At 41.5% G+C, this 23,783-nt stretch overlaps 1 protein-coding gene across 1 annotated transcript in view; it reads right to left on the reverse strand.

The window, feature by feature from the left end:
* The window catches only part of PTPN4 (protein tyrosine phosphatase non-receptor type 4), a 3,248,454-nt gene that overhangs the window by 1,279,258 nt on the left and 1,945,413 nt on the right, over window positions 1-23,783 (reverse strand). The window lies entirely within an intron of this gene.

Genomic DNA, 23,783 nt, shown 5'->3' on the forward strand with positions numbered 1-23,783 from the left:
ATGATAATACACTATGAAGGCTGAGTGTACTAAAATAGCTTTAAAGAAATAAAACAGTAGAAAACTATCTAGATATTTTGAAATAAAGTGCAAGTAATGTGCTTATGTGTGAAACCCAGAGACAGTGTCTCCAGAGAGCAAAATGTAGCACAAGCCACCACCTGATTCCATAACATGGGAACTCAACACCAAAGGTGGTGTGCAAATACTTGATCCAACACCACATACACGCCTGCACAGATGGCTTAGCAAAGGAGCTTATATATGTATATACATATATACACACACACACACACACACACACACACACACACACACACACACACACACATATCATTGCATGCAAGTAACAGTTTTGTCCTATACAGACTTTTATACTGCAGGTGTCACATTTGGTGTCCAAAGGGCCAGGACAGGATACAACTGCCTACTGGACAGGATACGGCTTTCTTCTGGAAAGTAATCATCCCACTGGCATAATTATATAGGGAATTTCACTAACAGCATGTCACCTGCTAGACTGCTCAAATGTGACTATCAGAAGAGTAGAACTGTACATCATGTTTACACTCTGTAGGACCCTTATGATATGATATAACCTGCTAATATGCTTAGTAGCTGCATGCGAATCCAAGTATATGAATCACTCAGCTGCACAGTGTCACACCCTGTGCAAAACAGCTGTTAAAGATAATTGTAAAATGCAGTTGGATACATTTGCTATCACAAACAGAATGGAAATGGATAGGAATGAGTATGTGGCAGGGAGTTATATTAAATATAAAATAATGGCACAGAGACATCCTATAAAAATAAAAATGAACAATTACAAGAAACAGTATGTAGCAGGGAAGGTAAGCTGTTTTTATTCATAAAGAAATGAACCACTGACAACAACTGGAGAGAATGTGTGTGACTGTGTGTACTCACAAGCGCCGAAAAGGTAGGACAATCCTATTGATTAAAAATAAAAATGAACTAGGTGATCACCTACCCAGTGGCATAAAGCCCTTACTGTGCCCCAGATGACCTGTGTTTGATTAGCAGCACAGGAGCTAGGGGGACACAAGGAGATGACAGGAGTTAGCAGCCAAGTCAGCTCACCCATCCTGAATGGTGAGGAGTGTTTTTCTTGTCCTAGCTTCTGTTCTCCTTTCATTTACTCCTACTGTGCAAGATGAAAGGGACTGTCTCACCTCTGTGGCAGCCCTAAGGACAGTGCCCCATTGTATCTCCAAGTCCATGTTAGTGATAAACTGGGAGAAGTGTCCAAGAGCCTGCCTTCTGCACTAGGACAGGTTATTCCCATCCTTCCCTTGCCAGTACTTCAGATATCTGAGACACTAATCTAGCCCAAGTTGCTTGGGCCGTAATCAGGGCTTTATCCATCTATGTTAGAGCACTGACTAATCTACAGACAGTTCTGCAGAATGGCCTCCACTGCACATACCAGTCAGCAAACATAGCTCAAAACCACAGCACAGGCCTGCTTTATGCTACCAGAGAAATACACTCATTTAAACATTGTGTGCTACAGTGCACAGACCATGAAAAATCTGTGCTATGCAACATAACAATGTGGTGTAGAATTCTTTTAAAATTCTAACCAGATCACTATTAATGGCAGCCCTACTCAAAACACTGCATTATGATCAGGAAAAAATGAAAAATACTCAAAGTGCAACTGTGCGAGATACTTACCACAACAGAAGATCATGGAAACAAGGAAAGATTTGCAGTATAATGATAAATGAACTCCTATTCACTAATGACGACGTGTTGTCTATTCTTTCCAGCAGATAAATTTCCTTCCTGGAACAAGTTAGTATCTGTCTTGAGATAGAATACCGTATCAACTAGATGCAATTTGGCCACTATATAAAGCAGTCATCAGCTCACACCATCTGTCTGCCTTCTAGTGAAACATGTTGTAAGAAAATAGAACATACTAACAAAAACACTAAAAGGAGGCTAACCATGTACAGAACGACTGTAACCATACTGCAGCATGTCTGTTTATTCTGTAGTAGAACTGTATTTACTTACGTTTAAATCTCATCACCATTTAAAAATGCTGAGTCATTTAAAATATGACTTCCAGAACAGCATGCCTTATACAACTTCAAAAGCCACTGTCTGTCTCGTTTCAGACAGTAAAAGGCCAGAGGTCTTTTGTTAATACTACTTTGATTTTCTTCATCATGACTAAGGACTATTAGATCTGGAGAAAACTAACTGCTTAAATGTGCTGAGGACTGTAAAAATATTTCAGAATATATTTTATTTTACTAGTATTTGCTTTCCAGGGTAGAACACTGATCTCCATGGACTTTTTTCAGACTCAGCCTGGGAGCAGTCGTTGGTTAAATGAGTCACCCAGCAATGGAGGCAGAGGGAATCAAACTTTGTCCACTGGACTACAGGAAACAGCTCCTATAATACTTACTGTACATATTTAACTACTGCCATAGTATCAACTAATGCTAGTGTATTTTCATCTAATATTAAATAACTGAGGGTACCTATAAGTTACTTCTAATTTGAATAGCAGAGCTGAGGGGTATATACTCTTCAACTTCTTTTACGCACAGATTCGCTGTTTAAGATCTGCAAGGTTAAATGTGTTGTCATATATTTCTCTGCACTAAACATGTACTTCTAGAATGTGTTATACATTTAAAATACTTTATTATTCATTTAAGACAAAATTATTAATAGTGTGACAGTCATTAGAAATTTTTAAACTGTTAGCAATCTAAACTAGGGACAAATCATACAAATCTCAGGGAACTCTGATAGAAGAAAATAATTACTATGAAATAATGGAATTTTACTAATTTCTTAAAAATACAAGTAGCCAATTTAAATTAAGTGACATCTTTGCAATAAATTTGTAATTTCTATAATAATGTAAGCCCATTCTATTAAAATTTGTAATAAAAGAGTCAAAGGTTCAGACTGATAGCCAAGTGATCTTTCAAACCGATAGACACATGCAGTTCAGTGACTGGTTTTGAAATACTACTTCCCTTTTTGCAAAAAGGAATTTTAAACTTTATGTTTTAAAAGATGGGTAAAAAAACCAAAAAAAAAAAACTCTAATGCATTGTCTGTGTAATAAAAATTTCACCAGCATGTCCCTTAAAAAGTCAGTGTTACTTCTTAAGAGCGTTTCCACAACACTCCCTTTATAGTAATTGCTTAATACAACACTATTTAAAAGGAAAACTTTTGGCTACAGTAGATGTCAGAATCCAATGCAATACAATGCTAACTTAGTTTACGATGACAAATAGTTAAAAACAGAATTGCCTATAGATATGCGCTCTTACAGACTTGGTAGCTAAATGTGAATGGACAAAAGTCCATACTGCAGCTTAGCAAAGGTTCACCTGAAACCTGTCCCTAGAAGACCAAAGACGTGAATATTTCTAACTCATTTACTATCTATAGATACTTACTGCTGAACTGATTGATTTGCGATACTGCTTACAAACACCAGTGTTTTTGGTTCCATTTTTAACACTTTACCTAGTTTATCTTGTGACAGAAGGTAAAACTGCTAGTGTTCTGCAGGTATTTTTATGGCAGACATAGAATCTGGTTTTCTGACTGGCTGGACTTTTCTTTTGTAGCTTTATATCGATTTGCATTGCAAGCAACTGTGCTCTATTCGGCTTGGCTGCACAGATGCTTTACAGTGTTTCTCCTGCCCACAAACTGAGACCTACTTTAATGGACTTCAGATAAAACCAGCCACTAGGATCAGGGAATTCAAAATTTTATTTTTAACTTGTTTCTCATCCTCAGCTCCTTACTGCTGCATTTGCTGATTTGTGGTACTGGTTACTGAGCCAGTGCTTTCTTGTTTCATTTGGAACACACTCGATCTAGTTTGTTTAATGAGAAAAGGTATACTTGCGAGCATTCTGAGTGCCTAGAAAAGTCAAGCATAGAAACAAACGGTTTTACTTATTTCCAGTTTGATGACCGGAGAGGTCCACTGGGCTCAAGGAGCCAGTTTTCACTGGAGGCCTGGGGAGAAAAGCTCCATAAAACATAGTAGACATAGTAATAGTTAAGCAAGTAGTACATGTTATAAAGTTAAACATAAGTAAAGTAAAATATCAACACAGTATAATATACAATGCATATTTACATGTTTATACATTAGAGAACAGTAGTACAGAATCACCACAGTACTGAGGTTTTAAATCATCTGAGAATGGCATTAAAGTCACATTTGTAACAAAACAGTAAGATTGATCTGGTTATAAGTTTTCTGACTGGTTATTAGCTTTTTTCCCTGTATCTTTACATTGCTTTGCTTCTCATCCCACCGCTATCCATCTGGCTGGGTTGCTCTAATCTGAGGGGGACAAGGCATCCTATAGTCGTAGGTCACTGGTTTTAAAATTAGATTATTGTCTCTTTTGTTCCCAAACTATCTTCATAAAAAATGCAGCCTTGACTCCCACTTAGAGAACCATGGAGGACTGTTCAATCTTTATCATAGTGCAGCACAGACGCATCTTGCGCCATCAAGATGGAAGCTCTACCTCCTCTCTGCAAGTACTTTGCTGTACCAAGCTATATCATCTCCCTTTTTCATAGTGTAGTTAATGCTCTTAATATCTAGACTTTGCAGCAAAAAGTGGTGACCTGCTACTGTAAGTTGGGTTGGTGTAAAATAGATAAGCCTCCATAAATCCCAAATAGTTAGTAATCCATCTGCAAAGTACACAGTTAAACTTGTAAAAATCCTACCTCACTCCTACAACAGTTGAAGTTATAAATGTCCTTGTTTACAAGTACCACTGTGCTAGACAGGATATTAAAACCTAGAACAGATAAAATTCTCTAGTTTGCTCACTATACACTAGCTCTCCTACTGTATACCAGGCTTCCAGAATCACTGCCCCGCACTACCTCACCTCCAGATATCACACAAGACCAAGCCCTAAAAGCAATAAAAAATGGCTGAAGTACTGTTCTGATGGGTCCTTAAAATATTCCTGGATGCATCTTAAACAGCATGAAAATAGAAGTTATGTACTCACCATAACGTTCCATCTGAGTAGATACTTCATTTGTCTGCAACCTGTGGGTGTCGGATCCGACCTCAGATCCGATCCGGCAGCTTTCCAAGCTCCAAGATCCGAGCTCCTAGCTCCTCCCCCTACCCATAATCCCCTAGTACCAACCACATTACCTCAGATCGTTTTTTTTGCCTCACCAACTCGAGACAGAAACCAACTCCAAATGATCAGAGAAATTTCCCCAGGTTTGGGGGATGGCAGGGGGGGGGGGGGTTGGTTGCAGACAAATGAAGTATCTACTCAGATGGAACGTTATGGTGAGTACATAACTTCTATATCTGAAGTAGTTACTTCATTTGATCTGCAACCTGTGGGACAGAGTCCCCAGCTAACCTATAGAACCTGGGTGGTCCTTACGGAAGGATATTCCGAAGCACCGCAGAGCCAAAAGAAGCCCTACTCCTGGAAATGATATCCAGTTTGTAATGAGAAATGAAGGTATGAGATGAAGACCAGGTAGCTGCTGAACAAATATAGTCTACTGGAACCCTAGACCAAAAGGCTGTTGAGGTAGCTACAGATCTTGTGGAATGAGCATGGACGCCAACCGGAGCTGGCTTCCCAGATGAAGTGTATCCCAGCATAATGCACTGACAGATCCAATTTGCTACAGTCACGTTAGCAATTGCCTTGCCCATAGCTGATTTTGCATAAGAAACAAACAACTGGTCCGACTTGCGAAACTCTCTAGTCCTGTGCAAGTAAAAACGCAGTTGTCTGTGTACATCCAATTTGTGCAACGTATATTCTCCTTTGTTGTGAAAATTTGGGAAAAATACAGGAAGATTTATTGATTGATTAATGTTTGATTCTGTAGCCACCTTAGGCAAGAAAGACGGGTTAGTCCTGAGGGACACTCTATCTTTGTGAAAAATAAGGTACGGAGGTTTAATACACAGAGCTTGTAATTCTGAAACTCTCTTGGCTGAAGTAATAGTCACTAAGAAAGCAGTTTTCCAAGACAAGAACTTTAACGGAACCGAGGCCGCCGGCTCAAAAGGTGGTCTCATTAAGGCTTGTAAGACCAGAGTGAGATCCCACGGGGGAACCACAGTCTTGACAGGTGGTTTCAAAAGAAAAACGCCTCTTAAAAAGGTTTTGCACAACTTAGTAGATGCTAAGGAGCCTATGCCGTCCCCCACATGAAAATGGGAGATGGCCGCCAACTGCACCTTGACTGTGGAGGCACTCGCTCCCCGTCTAAAAAGCAGGGAAAGGAAGTCCAGAATAGTCGGAATAGGGACAGTAAAAGGGTCCAATTCTTTATCTTTGGCCCAGATGGAAAAACGTTTCTATTTACTGTTGTAAAGTTTCCTGGTAGATGGTTTATGAGCCGCCACCAGAATGGCCTTAACGGGGGATGAGATACCGGGAGTCCTAGCCATTAATGGAACTGGATCAACCAAGCAGCAAGTTTGAGATTGACCAGGTCTGGGGTATGGCCTCTCGCTGGGAGCGAGATTAGGTCTGGACTGGGATCCAGAATCCATGGGGGAGCCACACAGTGAGACCGCAGAAAGGGGAACCAGATCTGTCGAGGCCAGAATGGGGCTATGAGGATAACTCTGCTCCTCAACCAACAGGCTTTCTGGATGAATTTCATCATAAGTGGGAGGGGAGGATAAGCATAAAGGAGTCCGGGAGGCCAAGCATGGACTAGAGCATCTCTGGGGGTCTCCCCTCTGGGGGGAACTATCGCGAAGTACTCGCTGCATTTTGTGTTTAAAGGAGAAGCGAAAAGATCGCAGCGAGGCTGACCCCATTTACGGAAGATCTGCTTCGCAACAGATTAATTCAGAGACCACTCGTATGGAGTGAGGAACACTCGACTTAGCTTGTCCGCTAATATGTTGGACCGCCCCGGAATGTACGTTGCTATCAGAAAGCGGTTGGTGGAAATCACCCATTCCCACACTCTCATGGTTTCTCAACACAGGGGATAAGATCTGGTCCCTCCTTGTTTGTTTATATACCAGACTACTGACATGTTGTCCTTCTGGATTGCAATAGTCCCTATGGGAAGAAGGTCGTGGAGAGCTTGCAACGCTAAAAGCACCGCCCTCATCTCTAGGACGTTGATATGTAATGCGGTGTCTAGGGGAGTCCACGTGCCTGGAATGGATCTGCCTGAACAATGCCCCCCCCCACCCGAGGCAAGAAGCGTCCGTGGTCAATGTGGCTTTGGCCGGAGGAATCACAAAGGGTCTCCCTTCTCTGAGTTCCTGCGCCTGTAACCACCACAGAAGGGAGTCCCTGCACACCCTGCTCAGGGGGAATGGCATGCATAATGGGTGGATCGACAGGGACCATTGGACTTGAAGGGTCCATTGTAATATGCGCATTCGCAGACGAGCATGGAGAGAGAGAGAGACCGATCGCTGCTGACATAGACCCCAGTGCCCTCAGGACTAACTCCGCTGGAGGAGCAGGGCTCCGAAGAAGGGCTAACACCTGGAACGACAAGCTGTTCAGCCTGACTGACGTTAGAACAACTTTGGAGATTTGTTTATCTAACCTGGCCCCTATGAATTCTAGGGCTTGAGTGGGGCACAGGCAGGATTTCTGCTCGTTTACTGAGATGCCTAGGTTGTGGGCCAGAGACAGAGCATAATCTCTCGCCGCACAGAGCTGATGCTTGTTGGTCCCGATGAGAAGCCAGTCGTCTAGGTAAGGGAAGACCTGAATGCCCTGGAGTCTCAGGTGGGCTACAACCACTGCCATGACCTGGGTGAACACTCTGGGGGCTGAGGTGAGGCCAAATGGAAGAACCCTGAATTGATAATGACTGGCTCCGAGCCGGAAGCGGAAAAACCTCCTGGATCGTTTGTCCATTAATATGTGGTAATACGCATCCTTGAGGTCTAGCGAGCACATCCAGTCGTTCTCCCGCAGCAGGGGGAGAATAGATTGGAGAGTGACCATCCAGAACTTTTCCTTGGGTATGAACAGGTTCAGGGCGGAAAGATCTAAGATGGGTCTGAGGTCCCCCGTTTTCTTTGGCACCAAAAAGAACCTGGAGTAATAACCTAATCCGGACTGGTCTGGGGGGACGGGCTGGATGGCTCTTTTTCTTAGCAGCTTTGAAATCTCCAAGGCCGCTGCCTCCCTCCGATCGGGTGGGACATCTGGGAGGCATCTGGATTTGGGGGGAAGGTTTATGAATGGAATGGAGTAACCTCTGGATATGATCCGGAGCACCCATCGATCTGTTGTAAGGGACACCCAGTTTGACAGGTGCTCCGACAATCACCCCTCGACTGCCTCCAGAGGGGGACAGTCGGGCAAGCCCTCAGGGCTGTTGCATGGGTCTGTCCGAGAAAGGTTCTCTAGACCCGAAATTACGCGGCCCCCCCCTCTGCCTCTGGGCTGGCGTCACCTTGTCCTCCTCTGCCTCTGGAGGACGAGTGGTCCGCAGCAGGATGGGATTGCTGAGACTTACGGAACCACAGCTTCTTTTGTCCCCTCTGATTCCTGGAGAAGGATCTTTGGGGATTAGAGAAGCGGACTCTGACGGCAGACAGCATCTTCCCGTCCTTTTCGCTTTGGACCAGCGTGTCGGGAACAGTTTTGCCAAACAAGGCAGAACAGTCAAAAGGGGCATTCGCGAAGGACGCCTTGAAGGGGTCCGTGAAGTTGCACAGACGGAGCCAGGAGAGACGTCGCAAGACGACCCCGGCTCCGCTAGCTCTAGCGGCTCCCTCCGTTGCATGGGAGAGAAGCCGCATAGATGTATTTGAGATGGATTTTAGAGTGGCCATTCGAGTCTCAAAAACCTTTTTGTCTGGACCGACATGGACTCTGGGGGGGCTGCAGCGTATTCCTTAATCAAGTCTCGCTGTAGCCTAATGGTATGTGCCATATAGTTCAGCGCCCTTATGGAAAAGGTCGCTGAAGCAAACATCCGCTTCCCAATCTGGTCAAGCGCTCGAGATTCCTTATCCGGCGGGTGAACCGAAGAACTCTCCTGCGCAAGTTCTTTCTTGGTGGCCGCCGCCACCACCAACATAGCATCAACGGGGGTTCCTTTGGCCCAAGACGGTCTATCTGTGGGTGAGCTGAGGACTTTATCGGGGCGCCTTGGAATTGGCTCCGTGGTGTCGGGCTCCTTCCAAGCCCTAGTGGTAATTAAGTCCACCAGGGGGTCGGCCGGAGGGGACACCCAGGAGGTAGATGGGCCTGCCTCAAAGGCCGCCAGGAACACGGACTCATCAAGGGAAGGCTTTTGGGCTGACCACCCCCCTCTAATACGCAACATTTCCATGATGTCTCCAAAGGAGACATCTTCAGGGGGTGACCTTGGGGAACCCTCCGTATCATCTAAGTCAGTGTCTGTGGTAATGGACTCAGGGGAGTCCAGGTGCCTCCTTTTGCACTGATGTTTTCGAGGGACCTCCTCAGTGAGACTGCCCGAAGAGGGCTCGTCCACGGGTTGTTGTTCCTCCACGGGAACTAGCTGGAGGGCTTGGGCAGGCTGTCCAGATGGACGGATGATGGAAGACAGACCCTCATACAGTGGGGGGTACGGGTGGATCCGAAGCCCGGGTCGGGGATCTGGAGGACCTCGACAGTATCCTCTCCACTACCTCAAAAGCCGAAGGAGAGCCACTCTCACCAGCCTCTGAGAGTAGTCTCCTCGATTCCGAGGAAGGGATCGGGGTCGGAGCCGATGCAGTCAGCGCCAAGGCAGAGGTGTGCTCCGACGCCAACTGCGCCGAAGACACAGCAACTCCCTCGGATCCGACGCTCAGCCCTCGGCCCCGAGAGCTCAGGTCCAACAAGCTCGAAGGTATAGTCGGCGAAGAGACAACCGCTATCAGCGCCGACAGTTCTCCGGGTCCGAAAGGGCCTGGATCCGATGACTCCGAGACCTGAAAACAAGTCGGAGAAGGAGTGATCGGGGCAAGTATGGGGGCTGCAAGAGCATCCCAATCTGCATTTGGGTCTGTAAGAACCGACGCATCATCCGATCCATATCCGTTTCGGAGATGCTTCGGGTCGACCTAGATGAAGTAGTAGAGGCAGGCTGGGAGGGCCGCCTCGAAAATCGAGGGAGACCTATCCTCTGGCTCCGGCGAAAAACAGGGCGAACGGCGCCGAGAGGAGGGGGATCCGGAGACCCTTGAGGGAGATTTCAGTAGTTTTGTTGGCGGAGCCGAAGGATGAGATTCGGCCCGCCTTTTATGGGACTTATGTCCATCCTTATCCTTGTGCCTCTTCTCTCTAAGGGAAGAGGCACTAGTTTCCCCAGAGCTCAAACCCGATGAGGGAGGTTGAGTCCCGGGTAGAGCTAAGGGGATAGACGGCGCCGAAGCTGCTGAAGCAGCTGGAGCCCGAACGGGAGAGGAAGAAGCCGCCGACTCCTGGGGGAGCTTTCCCGCCAGGATCAGCTTGTTCTTCATATCCCAGAGTGCCCGGGGGTTAAAAGCTGCACAGATTTGGCAGGCCTCTGACAAATGAGCTGCCCCCAGGCACAAAACGCACTGAGTGTGGCCATCAGCTGGAGAAAGCTTGTGGCCACACTCAGTACATTTAGAGAAAATGGCCTTAGGCCCTTCTGACATCATTCACACACACACCCAAACACCAGGAGGGGGAGGGGAGTGAAGATAAACTAGTTATAAATTTAACAAAAGTGACCAAAAACTAGCAGAAGCAGCAGAAAAAGGGGAACTAACACACACACAGCTGAAGCAGCTGGAGCCCGAACGGGAGAGGAAGAAGAAGCCGACTCCTGGGGGAGCTTTCCCGCCAGGATCAGCTTGTTCTTCCTATCCCGGAGTGCCCGGGGGTTAAAAGCTGCACAGATTTGGCAGGCCTCTGACAAATGAGCTGCCCCCAGGCACAAAACGCACTGAGTGTGGGCATCAGCTGGAGAAAGCTTGTGGCCACACTCAGTACATTTAGAGAAAATGGCCTTAGGCCCTTCTGACATCATTCACACACACACCCAAACACCAGGAGGGGGAGGGGAGTGAAGATAAACTAGTTATAAATTTAACAAAAGTGACCAAAAACTAGCAGAAGCAGCAGAAAAAGGGGAACTAACACACACACATGAAAACTTTGAGAGAAAAATTGGTTTAAAAACCAGCAATGATCTCACCCAGCCAGGAGCTCTTCACAAGGAAGTTTCTTTAGCCGCGGCAAAAAACGATCTGAGGTAATGTGGTTGGTACTAGGGGATTATGGGTACGGGGGAGGAGCTAGGAGCTCGGATCTTGGAAAGCTGTCGGATCCGACACCCACAGGTTGCAGATCAAATGAAGTAACTACTTCAGATCATGATTTAGCCACCCTCCCTCCAACACCACTGTTCAACCTCAGCCTCCACACAGGTTTGGGTTTGATACCAAGAGAGTGGAGAACAGCTACAATCATTCCCCTGCATAACAGAGGACCTTATATAGACCAAGGCAATTACAGACCCATAAGTCTGACCAGACTAGTATGCAAAAGGCGCATCATGGAACAGATCAATAAGAACACAGGGAACCGGAAGCCCATGCACACTGAACCTGGAAGTTTTTTTTTAAAAGGTCACCAAAGTAATAGATGAAGGTAGAACAACACACAACATATCCCTTGGCCTGAACAAAGCTTTTGACACAATCCCCCACTCAGACATGGTAGAAAAAATAAACTGGGAATAAACCCATCTGTCACCCACTGGATTGCTGACTGGCTCAGAGGATGCACAAAACATAAATGGGGAAGTTACCTCCACAAAAAGACCAGTCACCAGTGGAGGTCAGTAAGGTTCTGTGCTTGAACCTTTCTTGTTTGGCATCTACTTCTCTGAAGTAACCAGTCAATGAATCCCCATACAACTTGGCCATCCTGCAGGAAAGCTTGCTCAAATAAATAACTGGTGTCAAAATCATGGACTGAAACTAAATGCCAAAAAAATGCATTATTACATTCTTTGGGAAGCCATCTACCTCCAGGAAATACCACAATGACAATACACACCTAAGAGGAGATGCATCTATTCAGGATTTGGGAACTTATGTGGCCAGTGACCTACCTTTTGACCAACATGAGCCCACTATCATAAGAAGGTCCTTCTATAATGCACAGCTTACAAAGGGATTGTGTCTAGATCTAGGGATGTCACAGTTCACCTTTACTGAGTCCTTGTTAGGCCAATTAAGTACAATACCGCTTCGCTCTTTTATTCTTTAAAAAATGTGGTAAAGGCAATATTAGTTGGCGTGCTTTTAACTATATAGCTACCTCCTCGCTTTAAGTGTGACCAAAATAGGCATTAATACCTAGCGTACATCTGAACTAGGTTAGCTACCACTTTACTGTAATTGTGGTGAAGGCACTATCAGCTAGCGTTTATTTTAAATTTGTTTAACTGACACTTTGCTTTCAAATTGTAGTGAAAGCTTTATTAGATTAGCTGGCGTCTACTTTGATCTGAATAACTGCCGCTTCACTTTCTTTTGGTGGAGAAGGCAAGACTATTGTGGGTATTTTTTTTTAAGCTGTATTGCTACCACTTACTTTTTCAATATGGTGAAGGCATTATTAGTTAGCGAACATTTTTAAACTATCCTAGCCACCATTACGCTTCTTAATTGTGGGAAGGAATTATAAGCTGGCGTTATTTCTAATTTATATAGCTGTTGCTTCGCTTTTAATTTAATGTGAAGGCATTATTGGCCAGCGTATACTTTAATCTGTATAGCTGCCGCTTGCTCTTTGATTGTAGAGAAGGCATTGCTGGCTGGCGTGTGTTATAACTGTATGGCTGCTGCTTCGATCTTGAAGTGTGAGCCGGCTGTGTAATGTGACATATGGAGGGACTTGCACTGGATATGTTTCACCTGCACTTCTGCTGATTTTACTGTTTTATTTTGTCATCATCCTCAAGACACACCTAATACTGTTTACTATATTTTTCTGAGTTACTCAGCAGGAATACCTGGCTTGCTTGTAATGAATTTATATATGTGGGCTGTCTGACTCTGTTAAACAATTTGACTGTGTCTCTCTCTAATAGTTTGTAGATACATGAAACACTCGACACAAAACCAATGCTTGTTGTTTGTTGGACCTAGCTACTGTTGAATTACTGTTTACAATGGTCCCTTTAAGGACCTGTGTGTGTTAAAGGTGGTTTTAACAATGTAACGGTCTGCATTTTCCTTAACTGTGTAAGCTGTACTCTGAATATACTGCTGACCATTTCACCTAACTTTAAATTTTCCTTCTCTAACCTTCACATCTCTCAACCTCCTCTCTGATTTAAGAACTTGGGAATCAACTTGCCTGGTCTCTAAAGACTTCCATGTCATCTGCACCCCCAAGACTCCTTTGTCCTGTGCAATAAATCCCTCCCTACTAAGGAACTAAAGAAAGAACTGTGGACAGAATTGTTCAGTATTATTTAAAACCAAGTAGCGTATGTTTAAGTCACCCTTCTGAGCCAGGTTCCCAGCAGCCAGTTCCAACTCTAACCCTTTTTTTTCCCAACCCTTCCCCCCTTGGTTCAATTAATTGACTCACCTCTTCCTCTCTATTTCTACCTAGCCAACTAACTGTAATTTAAGCTGTTGTCCACCAGGTGGCACCCTTAACTTGGCTTCTTACACTCCTTTCTCTCTTCACTAGTATAATATCCCTCTTTACTTCTTATCTTCTCCTCTTTTTATCCTCCTTTCTATTACTATCCCCTCGGTTTACTTTATTCCCTTTCCCTTCTCTACTATCTCTTGTTAATTGTTTATAGTACTACAACTCTACACTCACCTGGAACTACCAAGAGCTCTTCCACAATCGGTAGCTTTCTGATTGTCTCCAGGAGCTCATCTTTACTTGCTCTAACCCGCTCTGTTCGCCCTGCGGGCTCACTCCGCTCCCCTACCCTACCCCCAATTTCCACCCACCCCCCAGGGGTCCTAACCTTATACCTATCAGACCACACCCCCTCTCTATTTCCATCAATCACAGTTTCACTTCCATCACACTTTCTCATGCTTTCCCACCTTTTTAAAAACCACACCCTATCTCACCAATCTCTCTTTTTACCCTTCCTGACCTCACCAATTTTACCACTGCACATATAGATACATTTTTTTATCTACCATGTCTATGAATAAACCCTACACCTTAATCTACTTACAAATGTTATTCATACTCACACTTCTACCTCCATTAACTCGTCTACCTATTAACCTCCTATGAGCACCCTGTATACACAAACTTGTTACATCCTACTAAACGATCTACCTCTTTTTCACTACCCTCTCACACTGACCATTTCAACATTACATCCATACCCAACTATCTATTACCTAAATACCATAGGACAGTACACATTAGATATAACTCCCCTAACTCCAGAAGATATCCATTTCTTCTCAGTAAACTTACTAATAATCTATATCTAACACTACTCCACTCCCTAAAAGACGGAGACATTCACCCAAATCCTGGCCCAAACACCTCAAGTACCATTCAACTCAATAACCCAAACCCCTCTACCATTTTCCCACTTATAAAACCTCCAAACTCACTCTTAATAGCTCACCTTAACACACGGAGCATTAATAATAAAATAGCACAACTCCATGCTCTCTTGGAACTCTACTCATTTGATATTATATGTCTAACAGAAACCTGGTTAAAACCAGCAACAAAAGACAATGAAATTTTACCACCTGGTTATAACATCATACACCTTGACCGTGTAACCAAGAAAGGTGGTGGAGTAGCTGTTCTATTCAAATCTGATCTTCAAATAACCATCTTTAACCACAAACCTTCCCAAGACTCAAATGCTGAAATACTTATTACCAAGTTTCAGCTAAACCCAGCTAAATCTATCTATATTATTAGTATCTATGTTCCTCCAGGCAATAACATCACTACCATTGAAAACATACTTTGTTGGTTATCTCTAAACCTTCCCCAAGAAACCATAATCCTAGGCAATTTTAACATAGACTGGAATTATTGCAATAACAACTGCCCCACGAGCCATATTAATCTTTATGGGTTCACCCAAACTATTACCTCCCCTACTAGAATAAACAAACATAGCAAGAAAGAAAGCACCTTAGATTGGATACTTATTAATAGTCAACCTCAGACTTATGAAACCGGAACCCTCCCTGACGACATAAGCGACCACTCACTAACCTGCATCATCAGACTAAAAACCAATCCACCCTTTCAACCCATATATAGGGAAATTAGAACCAAGAAAAAACTCAACTTAGATATATTCCTTAGTGAACTTAAAGCATGTAATTGGTCCCCATTAAAATACCTTACTCTTGATGAAGCTGTTGATTACTTTAATATTAATTACCTAAACATACTCAACCATCATGCTCCTACCCGCTCTATCAGGATAAGAACAAAATCTTCTCCATGGCTCACTAGGGAAACCAAACAAAAAATCCATCTCAGAAATAAATACTGGAATAAATCACGCTCAACTAAAAACCATACTGACATCCAAAACTACAAACAACTGAGAAATGAAACAAAAAAAGCCGTAGTGTTTGATAAAAAAAAACTATTTACAATTTCAGCAGACCCACCACAATAAACCCCAAAAATTCTGGTCAAGTATTAATCAGTTATTACATCCAAGTCAATCTATCACACCTAACCCACAAGGCACTGACAAAGACAATCCTAAACAAACTGCAAACACCTTAAACACCTTCTTTATCAAAGCAATTCAAGCTCTTGCTTGTCAGCTCTCACCTCAAGACATAACATCCAATTCTGACTCTAACCCACCTCCACCTTTTCTCTTCCAACCTGTCCCCACAGCATTTATTCTCACCCTTATCCAAAAACTGAAACCATGTACTCCTTCTGCTGACCAACTACCGTCAGAATACCTACAGATAGCAGCCAAATCAATTGCTTACCCCATCTCCATCCTCATAAATAGAACCATCACTGAAGGATATATCCCTAAACTCTGGAAAGTCTCTCGTATTATTCCCCTTCACAAAGGAGGAGACTCCACTGAACTCTCTAATTATCGACCCATAGCCCTACTTTCTCCTCTATCTAAGATCATGGAAAGATGTATCCATAGGCAATTGCTAGACCATCTTCTCCATAATAACCTGCTTTCCAACACCCAACATGGCTTCCGACCTTCCCATAGCACAACTACTGCCCTCCATTCCTTTATTGACACTATCAATAACAACCGAAACATTAACATGCTCTCCTCTGCACTTTTCATAGACCTGTCCAAAGCTTTTGACATGGTAAATCACACTATACTCATAAACATTCTCAAATCTCTGTCTCTTGACACACTAGCTATAAAATGGTTCCATTCCTACTTAAATAACAGACATCAAGCTGTACTCTGGAACAACGCTCTCTCTACTCAGCTACCTGTTAATATTGGAGTTCCTCAAGGTTCCATAGTGGGCCCTCTCCTGTTCTCTATATTCATCAATGACCTTCACCAAGTAATTCCCCAAGCTACATGCATCCAATATGCAGATGACTCTACACTTATATGCACTGCCTCATCTGTATCTGAACTTCACTCCCTATCTCAAGACACATTTAACTCTGTAGAACTATGGTTTACAAAACGCTGCCTCTTATTAAACCCTAAAAAACTAAACTTCTCCTTTTTACACCTACCAGTAAATCTCCACCAATAGGCTTCTCTGTATCATCCCATGATGGTACACTCATATCCCAAGATCAAACTACCAAACTGCTAGGTATCATCATAGATAATAACCTAAACTTTAATGCCCATATCAACAACATTCTGAAAACTACCAATAAAAAAATAGGCTCTCTTTACAGGATTAAATCCTTCCCTCACTCCTGCAACTAGAATAACCATTGCCCACACACACCTTATCTCCACCCTTCTTTATGCCTCACCCATATTTACCAATCTGGCAAAAAATAACCTTAAAAAACTAGAAAACTCCTATAATAGCATAGCCAGATTTGCCACAGGTAATCCTTATAGAACTCATCACTGTATTAATCTACAGCACCTTGGATGGCTTGAATTTCACCAGCATCTGAAATATAATCAACTGACCATTGTCCACAAAATACTTTATCAACCTGACAAAACACCCATCCTATCTAATCTTATCCACCCCTATGATAACCTTAAGTCCCTAAGATCATCACAAAAATCTCTTGTACACATCAACAAATCAAATAATAGAGCTGGAGACTCTCTGTTTTCTATTTCTATTGGAAAAACCTGGAACCTACTTCCCTCTGAACTTACCACACTTCCCTCTACTACTCTGTTTAAAAATAAGCTTAAGCTCTTCCTGAAAACACACTGGATGTGCCCCTGTTCTAAACCGGACTGACCAACTTATCCATTATTACCTGAATCAACCTTCTCATCTCTGAATCTACTTCATCTTTCTAACTACTATGCCTCTATTCTCTTAAACTATTTCATATTAAATACTACTATGCTTCCTCTCTATCATAGTCCTAGCTAGTACTGGATTCTTTAAAGTGACTCATATTACTTCTAGATTTATTACCTAACTGCTTCTCCATTTCATTTTCCTTATCTTCCTTTATTACCTACATCAACACTATTGCATTTTTCTCTTCTCTCAACTAGTACTCTTTAGTAACACTTAAATGTAACTTCTTATTAACTATACTAGTCTATTCAAATATGTGTAGCCTTCGTTATGTACTTGTAAACTTGCAGCCTTCTCTGTTCAAGAAAATGTATATGCATTCTAAATATGTATTTTCTGTAGATGTGAACTTTGTTTAAATTGTGTGGAGCTTTTCTCCCCGGGCCTCTACTGAAAATGGACATATATCCAGCTAGACTAGCCCGGTCAACAAATGTAAAATAAAATAAAATAAATAAAATACCCCCTTTGGCATACATCTCTCCAAATACATGCAACAACTGGAATGTCCACACAGATGCTTTACTAAAGGGCTTCAAGGCATAAACAACATGCCCTACACAGCCCGCTTAAAAGTCCTGTCAAGTGCTTCCAGACTGCTAAGAGGTGACCTGTGTCTGGCGTACAATACATCTTCTGACCCAATACTGATGGACTTGCTGCACATCAGCAAATGGCATCAGAAATACTTGATCTAAGGATCTAAACCTCTTCTGCAACAACAGAATGGTTTAAAGTGGCATGTATATCTTTGCAGAGGATATAGCTGCTGTAGCACAGACTCCCCCATCCATGTAAAACAAAGCTCATTCTTGTCTATATTGAAGTCCAAATATGGATCCATCAATGAGAAACAAAAAATGTACCCCAGGACTGCCCCCTGTACTATTAATGGACAGAGCTCTTAAATAATTTATCCTACACATTGGTCATCTCAGATTATCTATGGTATGAGCTCAGTCATTCTCTTTGGGGGTAATGTATAATTATCGACCATGGGATGGGTAAAGCCAATCTAACACCAAATGAAATAAGGTTAATTTGAACACCAAAAGGGAAATTGTCTAGGCTTAAAATGGCCTGCAAAGGCATCTACCCTAGTATGTATCTATGAACAAACTGAGAGACAATCAGTATAGTTGTATGTTACAGTACTAACTATACTTTATGGAGGGGGTCATTGCACAGTAAATTGTAACAAGTTTAATTGTTTTCCTATCCCAGTCTGAATCTTTCATAAATGTGCTCGTTTCCCTTAGAAAGACTACACTGACCCCTTGCCAGCCTTCCTTAGAACGTTGGTTGGTATGTAAGGTGATTCACTTAGTCAGCACTACTAGTAGCCTTGCTCTGTTCTTTTAGCCTCTTCTGGCTGTCATTATTAGTTGTCACTCTGGCAAGTTACTGCACAAAGTATGAAATAATAGTATTACAATAACTAAAAATAAATGTCTAGTATACTAACCCACACATATACGGCAACCATGTAGCATTTCTTCTGGGAGTACAACGAGGGTAGTTTTACAGTGACCTTGAGGATCTACTATCATAGTGAGTCCTTTGCATGTAACTGTCTACCTTCTTTTCAGGATGTTTCACTGTTACAGTAAATACAACACTTGAATAGACTTCCAAGGTACCTTAGTGGTGGGTAGTCACAGGATCCACTGTGGCAAACACATACCAAAACCTGTCCTACCTCTGGACTGTGTAAACAACTTGCAGTGTTGTGTGAATATGTCCAAAGCAGTCCATGTGGCAGCTTCTTAAATATCCCATGGAGAGCCATTTCTGAAATATGCTGCAGAAGTAACTGCTACTCTAATAGGACCTACCCTTACTGCATCTTACAAAGAAGCACTATAGTTGCCCCTAAAAAAGGTAAATGTACTGTACCATCCAGTAAGATAAAGTCTGCTTAAGTACTGGTAGGACTTTTCCTTTCTTAGCAGACTGACTTCTTCAGTTCTCCTGATGTACCTCAGTTCATGATGTCTAGTGAAGCTTTGAACTAATTTCACATCTTAATGAGGTACCATAGAGTCCATCTCACATGAATTCTACGGCAGACAAAAATGGAAGAAGGCAACCACCACACAGCTCTCAGAAACACTACCTTGCTGTTGGGAGAATTTTGGCTGAAACAAACCACACGAGCTGGATAACAGGAAAGAGCTTTATTCCGGTACCTCGGCCCACTGGCCTTCAAAGGAATGAACTAACAATTCACTAGACACCACATATATACTAGTGCATAGTAATTGAACAATTATATCATTAAATAATTAAGTAATTACATACTTAAAAAAGAGAAAATCAGTAACAGGACATGAAATAAGTGAACCAGCACCATTTTTGCTAACAATCTGCTATAAAAGTAATAATATTAGATGGATAAATTTACTTCCAAATTTAAACCTCGAGGTTTTAAAGTGTTATACTTCAAAATAAATCTACTCTCCAATTTTAATAAACTTTGTAAGAAACTGCCTCCTGAAAGTACCTTTGGTTTAGCCAAGGCACAGAAAACAATGATTCAACTGACCCATTATGCATCCTATAAAAGTGATCAAATATTGGACTATCTGTTCTAGCATTGCGTATATCACCAATATGTTCTAGTATACGAACTTTAAGTTGACGTTTAGTCTGGCCAATATAATACTGAGGCAAAGGGCAATCACAACCTAATATATAAACAACACCACATGAGCAACAATTAAATCTATTCTCAGCAAAATATTTTACCCCACTGATGTTGTTTCCTGATAAATTTCTAACTTTTACACATATTTTACATTTTCCACATTGAAACATTCCAGGTTCTTGAACTGAGTCAGAAATAGACATAATGCTGGATAAGTGTCTAGGTTTGAGTATTTCTTTCAGATTTTGATATCTACCAAAAGAAAAAGAAACAAACCTAGGAAAGAGGTGCCCAAATTCTTCATTATTACAAATAACTGGCCATAGAAACTTAACAATATTACACAGAATCTCTGAAAATAAAGAAAACTTTGTGACAAAAAACATCCTATTGTCTAGATCCATAGCATTATGATAAATATTTACATCAAATCTATTACTATTTCTATTTCTATCATAACCCTTTATGCTACGATCAAACTTTAAACGATTCTTTTTGATTGAAGCTTCTGAATAACCTCTATCCAATAATCTCTTACAGACAACATCAAATTCCAAACTTAAAAGACCATTGTCTGAAGTGTGTTCAAAAATTCGTTTAAACTCCCCATAGGGTAGTGACTCAATCAAGTGCATAGGATGTGCACTTGATGCATGAAGAAAATTATTAGAGGCCACCTCCTTCCTATAAGGTTTGAATTGTACAAACCCTTGTCTATCCACATACAGCAAAATATCCAGAAACTGAATTTCTAATTTGCTGACCTTGTATGTAAACTCCAAACCAAACCTGTTATTATGTACATCTACCATAAATGCATCAAAATCTGTAATGTCACCTCTACAGATAAAAATAAGATCATCAATGTACCTGTAGTAAGAGACCACCTTATTTTGAAAAAACTCCAAAGTGTACAAAAATTCAATCTCAAATATGGACATAAACAAGATTGCATAAGTTGGGGCAAAACTTGCTCCCATTGCAGTACCATAAACCTGGAGAAACATTTTACTATCAAAACTGAAATAATTGTGACTAAGTGCAAATTCTAAAAGTAATATAATAAAGGAAGTCCGTGGCCCTTCACCCAGAATTTTCATTATTGCTTTCAGACCCAACTCAATACTGATATTCGTATACAGGGATTTAACATCTACAGTTGCCCAGTAAAAACTGGAGTCCCACTTGAAATTCTTAACCTTCTCACAATATTGATTTGTATTTATGATGTGAGAAGCAACATATTTCAACTGCTCCTTTAATATACTGTCCAAAAAAATCCCAACAAACTCCAGATAACCCCCACAACCAGATACTATAGGACGCCCGGGTGGATCTAAAGCATTTTTATGTATTTTGGGCAAAGAATAAAACACAGGGTCTCTAGGATTAACCACATACAAGCGTTTCACATCCTTATTGTCCAAAAAGCCCAGTCTTTCTCCCCTTTCAAGAATTTCCAATAAAGAAGCATTAAAATCTGCAATAGGATTAGCTAACAATTCAACATAAACTTGGTCATTGCACAATAAATCATAGTTCATTTTTAGGTAATGGCATTTATTCATAATTACCCATTTCCCACCTTTATCTGCAACACAAAAAGCATAACTTTTGGCAGCTTCCTTCAAACAGTTTAAAGCCTTCCATTCATCTTTACTTAGGTTGAAAGAAAAATACTGCCTTAAAAAGCTAGCATATTCAGTTTCTACCTTCTTACTGAACACATTTTCAAAGGCCCTTAATACTGCAGAAGTTTTAGGTGGAAAAAATTTACTACGACTAGGTAAAGGTGGTAAAATAAACTTGCCATAACCTGTATAAAATCTTTCTGACCTAATGTCATTAGCAACATCATCAGCATTATCAACATTACAGATAGAAGAATCACTACCTCTTTGGCTGGAATTAATTAAAATATCATCTTCCATAATGTCATAAACAGACATATCCAAAAGAGGGTCAAAAAGGAGAGAAAGATCCTCTAGGTCATCTGCCTCTAAAGAACTATTTTCAGCATTACCTAAAGGGACATCAAAAGCATCTTCCTTATCCCCCACAGAAGTAGCATTAATACAGCTTTTGTTAAAAAACAACTTTAAATGTAATTTTTTACAAAATATTCCAAAAAAGCAAAGTGCACTTATCAAAATTGCTCCCAATTACCAATTTTTAAACTTATCCACCCCTATGATAACCTTAAGTCCCTAAGATCATCACAAAAATCTCTTGTATACATCAACAAATCAAATAATAGAGCCGGAGACTCTCTGTTTTCTATTTCTATTGGAAATCCTGGAACCTACTTCCCTCTGAACTTACCACACTTCCCTCTACTAGTCTGTTTAAAAATAAGCTTAAGCTCTTCCTGAAAACACACTGGATGTGCCCCTGTTCTAAACCGGACTGACCAACTTATCCATTATTACCTGAATCAATCAACCTTCTCATCTCTGAATCTACTTCATCTTTCTAACTACTATGCCTCTATTCTCTTAAACTATTTCATATTAAATACTACTATGCTTCCTCTCTATCATAGTCCTAGCTAGTACTGGATTCTTTAAAGTAACTCATATTACTTCTAGATTTATTACCTAACTGCTTCTCCATTTCATTTTCCTTATCTTCCTTTATTACCTACATCAACACTATTGCGTTTTTCTCTTCTCTCAACTAGTACTCTTTAGTAACACTTAAATGTAACTTCTTATTAACTATACTAGTCTATTCAAATATGTGTAGCCTTCGTTATGTACTTGTAAACTTGCAGCCTTCTCTGTTCAAGAAAATGTATATGCATTCTAAATATGTATTTTCTGTAGCTGTGAACTTTGTTTAAATTGTGTGGAGCTTTTCTCCCCGGGCCTCTACTGAAAATGGACATATATCCAGCTAGACTAGCCCGGTCAACAAATGTAAAATAAAATAAAATAAATAAAATACCCTTTGGCATACATCTCTCCAAATACATGCAACAACTGGAATGTCCACACAGATGCTTTACTAAAGGGCTTCAAGGCATAAACAACATGCCCTACACAGCCCGCTTAAAAGTCCTGTCAAGTGCTTCCAGACTGCTAAGAGGTGACCTGTGTCTGGCGTACAATACATCTTCTGACCCAATACTGATGGACTTGCTGCACATCAGCAAATGGCATCAGAAATACTTGATCTAAGGATCTAAACCTCTTCTGCAACAACAGAATGGTTTAAAGTGGCATGTATATCTTTGCAGAGGATATAGCTGCTGTAGCACAGACTCCCCCATCCATGTAAAACAAAGCTCATTCTTGTCTATATTGAAGTCCAAATATGGATCCATCAATGAGAAACAGAAAATGTACCCCAGGACTGCCCCCTGTACTATTAATGGACAGAGCTCTTAAATAATTTATCCTACACATTGGTCATCTCAGATTATCTATGGTATGAGCTCAGTCATTCTCTTTGGGGGTAATGTATAATTATCGACCATGGGATGGGTAAAGCCAATCTAACACCAAATGAAATAAGGTTAATTTGAACACCAAAGGGAAATTGTCTAGGCTTAAAATGGCCTGCAAAGGCATCTACCCTAGTATGTATCTATGAACAAACTGAGAGACAATCAGTATAGTTGTATGT

The sequence above is a fragment of the Protopterus annectens genome, chromosome 2.part0, assembly GCF_019279795.1.
Source record: "Protopterus annectens isolate FY-2018-M chromosome 2.part0, PAN1.0, whole genome shotgun sequence".
Lineage (NCBI taxonomy): Eukaryota > Metazoa > Chordata > Ceratodontiformes > Protopteridae > Protopterus > Protopterus annectens.